Source organism: Ranitomeya variabilis, chromosome 2 (genome assembly GCF_051348905.1).
Source record: "Ranitomeya variabilis isolate aRanVar5 chromosome 2, aRanVar5.hap1, whole genome shotgun sequence".
Taxonomy (NCBI): domain Eukaryota; kingdom Metazoa; phylum Chordata; class Amphibia; order Anura; family Dendrobatidae; genus Ranitomeya; species Ranitomeya variabilis.
Window position 1 is genome coordinate 376,858,171 of NC_135233.1, and position 5,376 is coordinate 376,863,546.

A 5,376-nucleotide genomic window follows, 5' to 3' on the forward strand; every position below is an offset into this window, starting at 1 on the left:
GCTGCTGTCAATAATGACTAGATCATATAAATGTTTAAAAGTGTGTGGCTTCTCCCTCTTTATCCCCATGGGCCCCCTGAGATCACGATTGTGTGGTCCTGATATTTGTCAAGGCCTTATACTGGCCTTAAGAGTCTGTCGGCTGTTTTAACCTGTTCAAAAGTCAGCGACATTTAGGTGGTAAAAATACACTTTCATTCCCATCATGCCACTTTGTATTAAATCCTGAAAAGCACCTGAGGAGTTAGTTAACTACCTGACAGCAGTTTGCATTATGTCAGGGGTGCTGTTTTTAAGACGTTATCAGTTTTGGAGTTTTCTAATATACAGAACCCCAAAAGTCAATTCAAACCTGGATAGGCACCAAAAAAAAAAAAGCTACATTTGTAAAAAAAACCAAAACAAAACATTTTACATATGGTGCTAGTGTAAAGCAGACAAGTGGGAAATATTATTTATTAATGTTTGCATGCTATGACTATCTGAATTAAAGGAATAATAAAAGTGTGAAAATGTTTACATCGTCAAATTTTATATACACAAAACATATCAACCTAAATTTATCATAAAGTGTGTCATGGGAAAAAAAAATAATCTCAAAATAACTGAAATTTGTTGAAGCGTTCAGTCAGATTTTTTTTTTTTAAATTTGGCTCTCACCAAGGGGTTAAGGCTGTACACAAAGTTTGAGGATCCTTTAATAGTTTTTTCCTGCTTTTAGTAGTGATACGTTACTTTGTTTCTATATTATGTTTATTAACTTCAATAAAATAGTCTTTGTAAGGTTTTTCTTGGATACTTTGATAGTTTACATCCTCACACCTTGTTGCACTCAGGACGGTGCAATGGTTTATAGACGGACACATTAATAAGACTGATTGAACATTAATGACTGGTTTATTGCAGAACTTTAGTTTACAGACTGGTGAGTAACTCTGCTCCAGCCACCAGTGACAGCACCTGTGGAGAGAGGGGGAATAATAAATAGATGCACATAAGACCCAGGTAGGAACCAAAATCATTCATTCTGGGTATAGTTTGTGCCACCAGTTCCCTAATGCCCAAGTGATTCTTAACTTTGCATTTTGGGGTGGCAGCAGATGTGGTTATTTGCAGCAAGATTAAACACATACACAATGGACATGCAGGTTGAAGTAAGGCAAGAGACAGTCCAGGGAGTTTATGCCAATTCTCATGAACGCCAATAGCGGTAACTTCCCAGTACACCGGCAGCTTTATTTCCTCTCCCTATTTTAACCACATGAATGCTCGGCCAAGCAGTTCGGGAGTATCAGAAGTGGTGGTCTGACAGGTGTTAGTTTACCAAGGCATCAGACCAGTCCATGTCCGGTTCACACCCGCCCCTATACATTATATACAGACTTACATCCGGTATAGAGACTCGTGCGCTCTTCTCTGCAGGACGCCATCATGCTGCACCTGCAGACAAAATACAGATCAGGTCATAATGAAAGTGACAGACATCTTCAGGGACACTACAACCAGTTCTCTAGGTAAATGCATGTGTTGCAGGATCTGCCGCAGACCCCCGGATAGCATTCCCTGCAGTTCTTTCTACAAGACTCTGGACCAAAGTCTTGAGTCTACTTGAAGCTTTTAATAGACCATTGCTGAAACTGCAATCCCCAGCATCCTAATAGGAGGGCGTCAGAGCGTTTACTATGGCATCAGACCAATCAGAGACACTAGTCTTAGTGTCATAATTCACACTCCATTGTAAAGCTGGGGCCGGATATGACAGCAGACAGGTTCAGGGAGCAAATCGTGTCCTACCTTCATCTCCGCAGCTCTGGAATAGTCATGATTAACCTAGCAGACAGGACAGGGTTAATAGATTAAAATCTGCAATATAACAAGACCTGTGACCCCCTAGCTATAAGACTACAACCCCAAGAAGCTGCCATGACCAGCAGATCTAAACCACCATCTGACCTTAGATCCCCAAACCACAGCACCCCCCAAACCCATAACTGCACTCAATGACTTCCAACAGAAGGGGGCAACATCCACTATCCAGCACTACCAGTTAGCAGCACATCCCACCCCAATGGCCTCTATGGGCGAGGTACTGAGGGCATCAGAGCGTTTACTGTGACTTCATGAGATGTCAGAGACTCTAGTCACGTGTCATCACCTGCACTCAGACCGCCGTCACATGAGGGACACTCACTGTCCGTCCTGTAGACAGCGCCCCCTAGCACAGCCCGTGACAGCAGCACTTTCCATTGCTCACCTTCAGCTTGTCCGCAGCCCTGCGCAGTCCGGCTTCACTCACCGCAGCTGTGGAAGGAAGAGAATAGATCAGCGTCGGGAGAATGGAGAGCGGAGGGGAAGCAGAGGGGAGCGGTCGTCAGAACGCTGCGGAATTGACATCACAAGGCGAGTCAGACAGAATGAGATCATCATGTAAGGACCACAGGGGGACGATGGGAGTCATGGAGGAGAACCGGCAGCTTACCGTATCAGGAACTCAGCCCGGGAGCACAACCTGCAAGATAAAGTACAGCATAAACCAGGGGCCGAGACGGACCCTACAGAGACAGCAGCAGGGCCCCCCGACCCTAGAGAGTGCCAGGACCCCCCATGGAGCCACATGCCAGCACTGCATAAATATCAGCATTGAGGTGAATGCATCTCTACAGTCCAAAATGGTACAGATGCAGTCACGATACTGTCAAGCCAACCAGAAGCCACAGAGCTGGTGGACGCACGCACCACTCAGTTACGAGGAAGACCCCAGTACTGTCATGTGACTACCAAATAGGCTGCCATTACTCTGAGCTCCAGACTCAGATTCCTTCTATTATAAGCCCACCACACGTGACATGTACCTCCCCCATACACTGCAGCATGGCAGGGCCACAGTCAGTCTGCTTTTCCACACTTGCCAGCCACCATCTTTTAGGGGGTCTCCACACACAGGAAAGTTCCCACAATGCAGAGATGGCTCCTTATAACAGAGCTGAAAGTGTTCCCCATCCCGACTGGCTTCGAGCAATTACCACCTCATCGCAAACAAAACCAGTCTGACCTGTTAAAATACTGCTGGACCCAGAGACCTACAAGACTGTACAGTACTGGATCAGACACCCCCCCCACACACACGGATCAGGCACTTTTAAGGTCTTTGCCATTTCATAAAGAATTTGCCAACCAGGTGTTTGGTTTTTATGAATATGACGTTGAAAGCTGTCCCGCTCCTGCAGGCCCCTGACCGCCCCCATTACCATCATGGGGTTCAATGATTTATAACAAAAGCTGGCGCTACAAGGTAATCAGTGGCACATTACACCACGGCGCCTCCACGGGTGAGGTACTGAGGGCATCAGAGCGTTTACTGTGACTTCATGAGATGTCAGAGACTCTAGTCACGGTGTCATCACCTGCACTCATACAAGAAACACCGTGTGCACAGCTAAGGGGTGGTGCTGAGGTTAGGCTCCCAAACCGTCAATATAGAAGTAAACCTAGCACTCAACTTAAATGCGTGAGAATAAGTTTATTGTAGCACATGAGATAAATGTTTCGGTCCACACAGACCTTTGTCAGTAACGTAATGTGCTGGGCAAATATATAGCGTGGCTCCCAGAGAAGAATCTGTATGTGCAAAGTACAGCGGGAGACCACACTTAGTGGTATATGCAAACAGCGTGAGAACGGGCCGATCCATCTGCCCCCAGACACTTAGTGGTATATTAGAGCTGAGAGAGGGATGGAGGACGGATACATCTGCCGCCCGACACGGAGTCCACCACACGTCTCAGCACAATACGTTACTGACGAAGGTCCGTGTGGACCGAAACGTTTATCTCATGTGCTACAATAAACTTATTCTCATGCATTTAAGTTGAGTGCTAGGTTTACATCACCTGCACTCAGACCGCCGTCACATGAGGGACGCTCACTGCCCGTCCTGCAGACAGCGCCCCCTAGCACAGCCCGTGACAGCAGCACTTTCCATTGCTCACCTTCAGCTTGTCCGCAGCCCTGCTTCACTCACCGCAGCTGTGGAAGGAAGAGAACAGATCAGCGTCGGGAGAATGGAGAGCGGAGGGGAAGCAGAGGGGAGCGGTCGTCAGAACGCTGCGGAATTGACATCACAAGGCGAGTCAGACAGAATGAGATCATCATGTAAGGACCACAGGGGGACGATGGGAGTCATGGAGGAGAACCGGCAGCTTACCGTATCAGGAGCTTGGCCCGGGAGCACGACCTGCAAGATAAAGCACAGCATAAACCAGGGGCAGAAACCAACCCTACAGAGACAGCGGCAGGGCCCCCCGACCCTAGAGAGTGCCAGGACCCCCCATGGAGCCACAGGCCAGCACTGCATAAATATCAGCATTGAGGTGAATGCATCTCTACAGTCCAAAATGGTACAGATGCAGTCACGATACTGTCAAGCCAACCAGAAGCCACAGAGCTGGTGGACGCACGCACCACTCAGTTACGAGGAAGACCCCAGTACTGTCATGTGACTACCAACCAGGCTGCCATTACTCTGCGCTCCAGATCCACACATGACATGTACCTCCCCCATACACTGCAGCATGGCAGGGCACAGTCAGTCTGCTTCTCCACAACACTTGCCAGCTGCCATTTTTTAGGGGTCTCTACACAGGAAAGTTCCCACAATGCAGAGATGGCTCCTTATAACAGCGCTGAAAGTGTTCCCCATCCAGACTGGCTTCGAGCAAACAAAACCAGTCTGCCCATTTTCACCTGTTAAGTTACCGCCAGACCCAGAGACCTACAAGACTGTACGGTAGTGGCTCAGGCACCCCACGGCAGGCTTGGTTGGCAGACACTTAAGGTCTTTGCCATTTCATAAAGAATTTGCCAACCAGGTGTTCGGTTTTAATGAATATGACGTTGAACGCTGTCCTGCTCCTGCAGGCCCCTGACCACCCCCATTACCATCATGGAGTACAATGATTTATAACAAAAGCTGGCTCTACAAGGCAATCAGTGGCACATTACACCACGGCGCCTCCACAGGGAGGTACTGAGGGCATCAGAGCGTTTACTGTGACTTCACGGGATGTCAGAGACTCTAGTCACGGTGTCATCACCTGCACTCAGACCGTCACATGAGGGACGCTCACTGTCATTCCTGCAGACAGCGCCCCCTAGCACAGCCCATGACAACAGCATTATCCATTGCTCACCTTCAGCTCGTCCACAGCCCTGCGTAGGGAGGATGATGGGAGTCATGGGGAGAACCAGCAGCAGCTTGGCCTGGGAGCACGACCTGCAAGATAAAGCACGGCATAAACCTGGGGCCGAGACCGACCCTACAGAAAGGCTGCAGCCGGCAGGGCGCGCCACACACACACACAGAGCGCGGCAGGGCCA

General features: G+C 48.7%; 1 long non-coding RNA gene across 3 annotated transcripts in view; it reads right to left on the minus strand.

Annotated features, from left to right (window-relative positions):
• Positions 1 to 431: 431 nt before the first annotated feature.
• The window catches only part of LOC143806098 (uncharacterized), an 8,894-nt gene continuing 3,949 nt past the window's right edge, over positions 432 to 5,376 (minus strand). The window contains exons 2-9 of one of the 3 annotated variants that reach the window (XR_013221391.1): positions 5,190 to 5,272; positions 4,205 to 4,234; positions 3,990 to 4,026; positions 2,480 to 2,509; positions 2,255 to 2,301; positions 1,795 to 1,830; positions 1,388 to 1,440; positions 432 to 960 (exon numbers count right to left, since the gene is read on the minus strand). This is a non-coding gene — a long non-coding RNA (uncharacterized LOC143806098). The remainder of the gene's footprint in view (positions 961 to 1,387; positions 1,441 to 1,794; positions 1,831 to 2,254; positions 2,302 to 2,479; positions 2,510 to 3,989; positions 4,027 to 4,204; positions 4,235 to 5,189; positions 5,273 to 5,376) is intronic. The other 2 variants (XR_013221392.1, XR_013221393.1) reach the window with 2 other exon arrangements.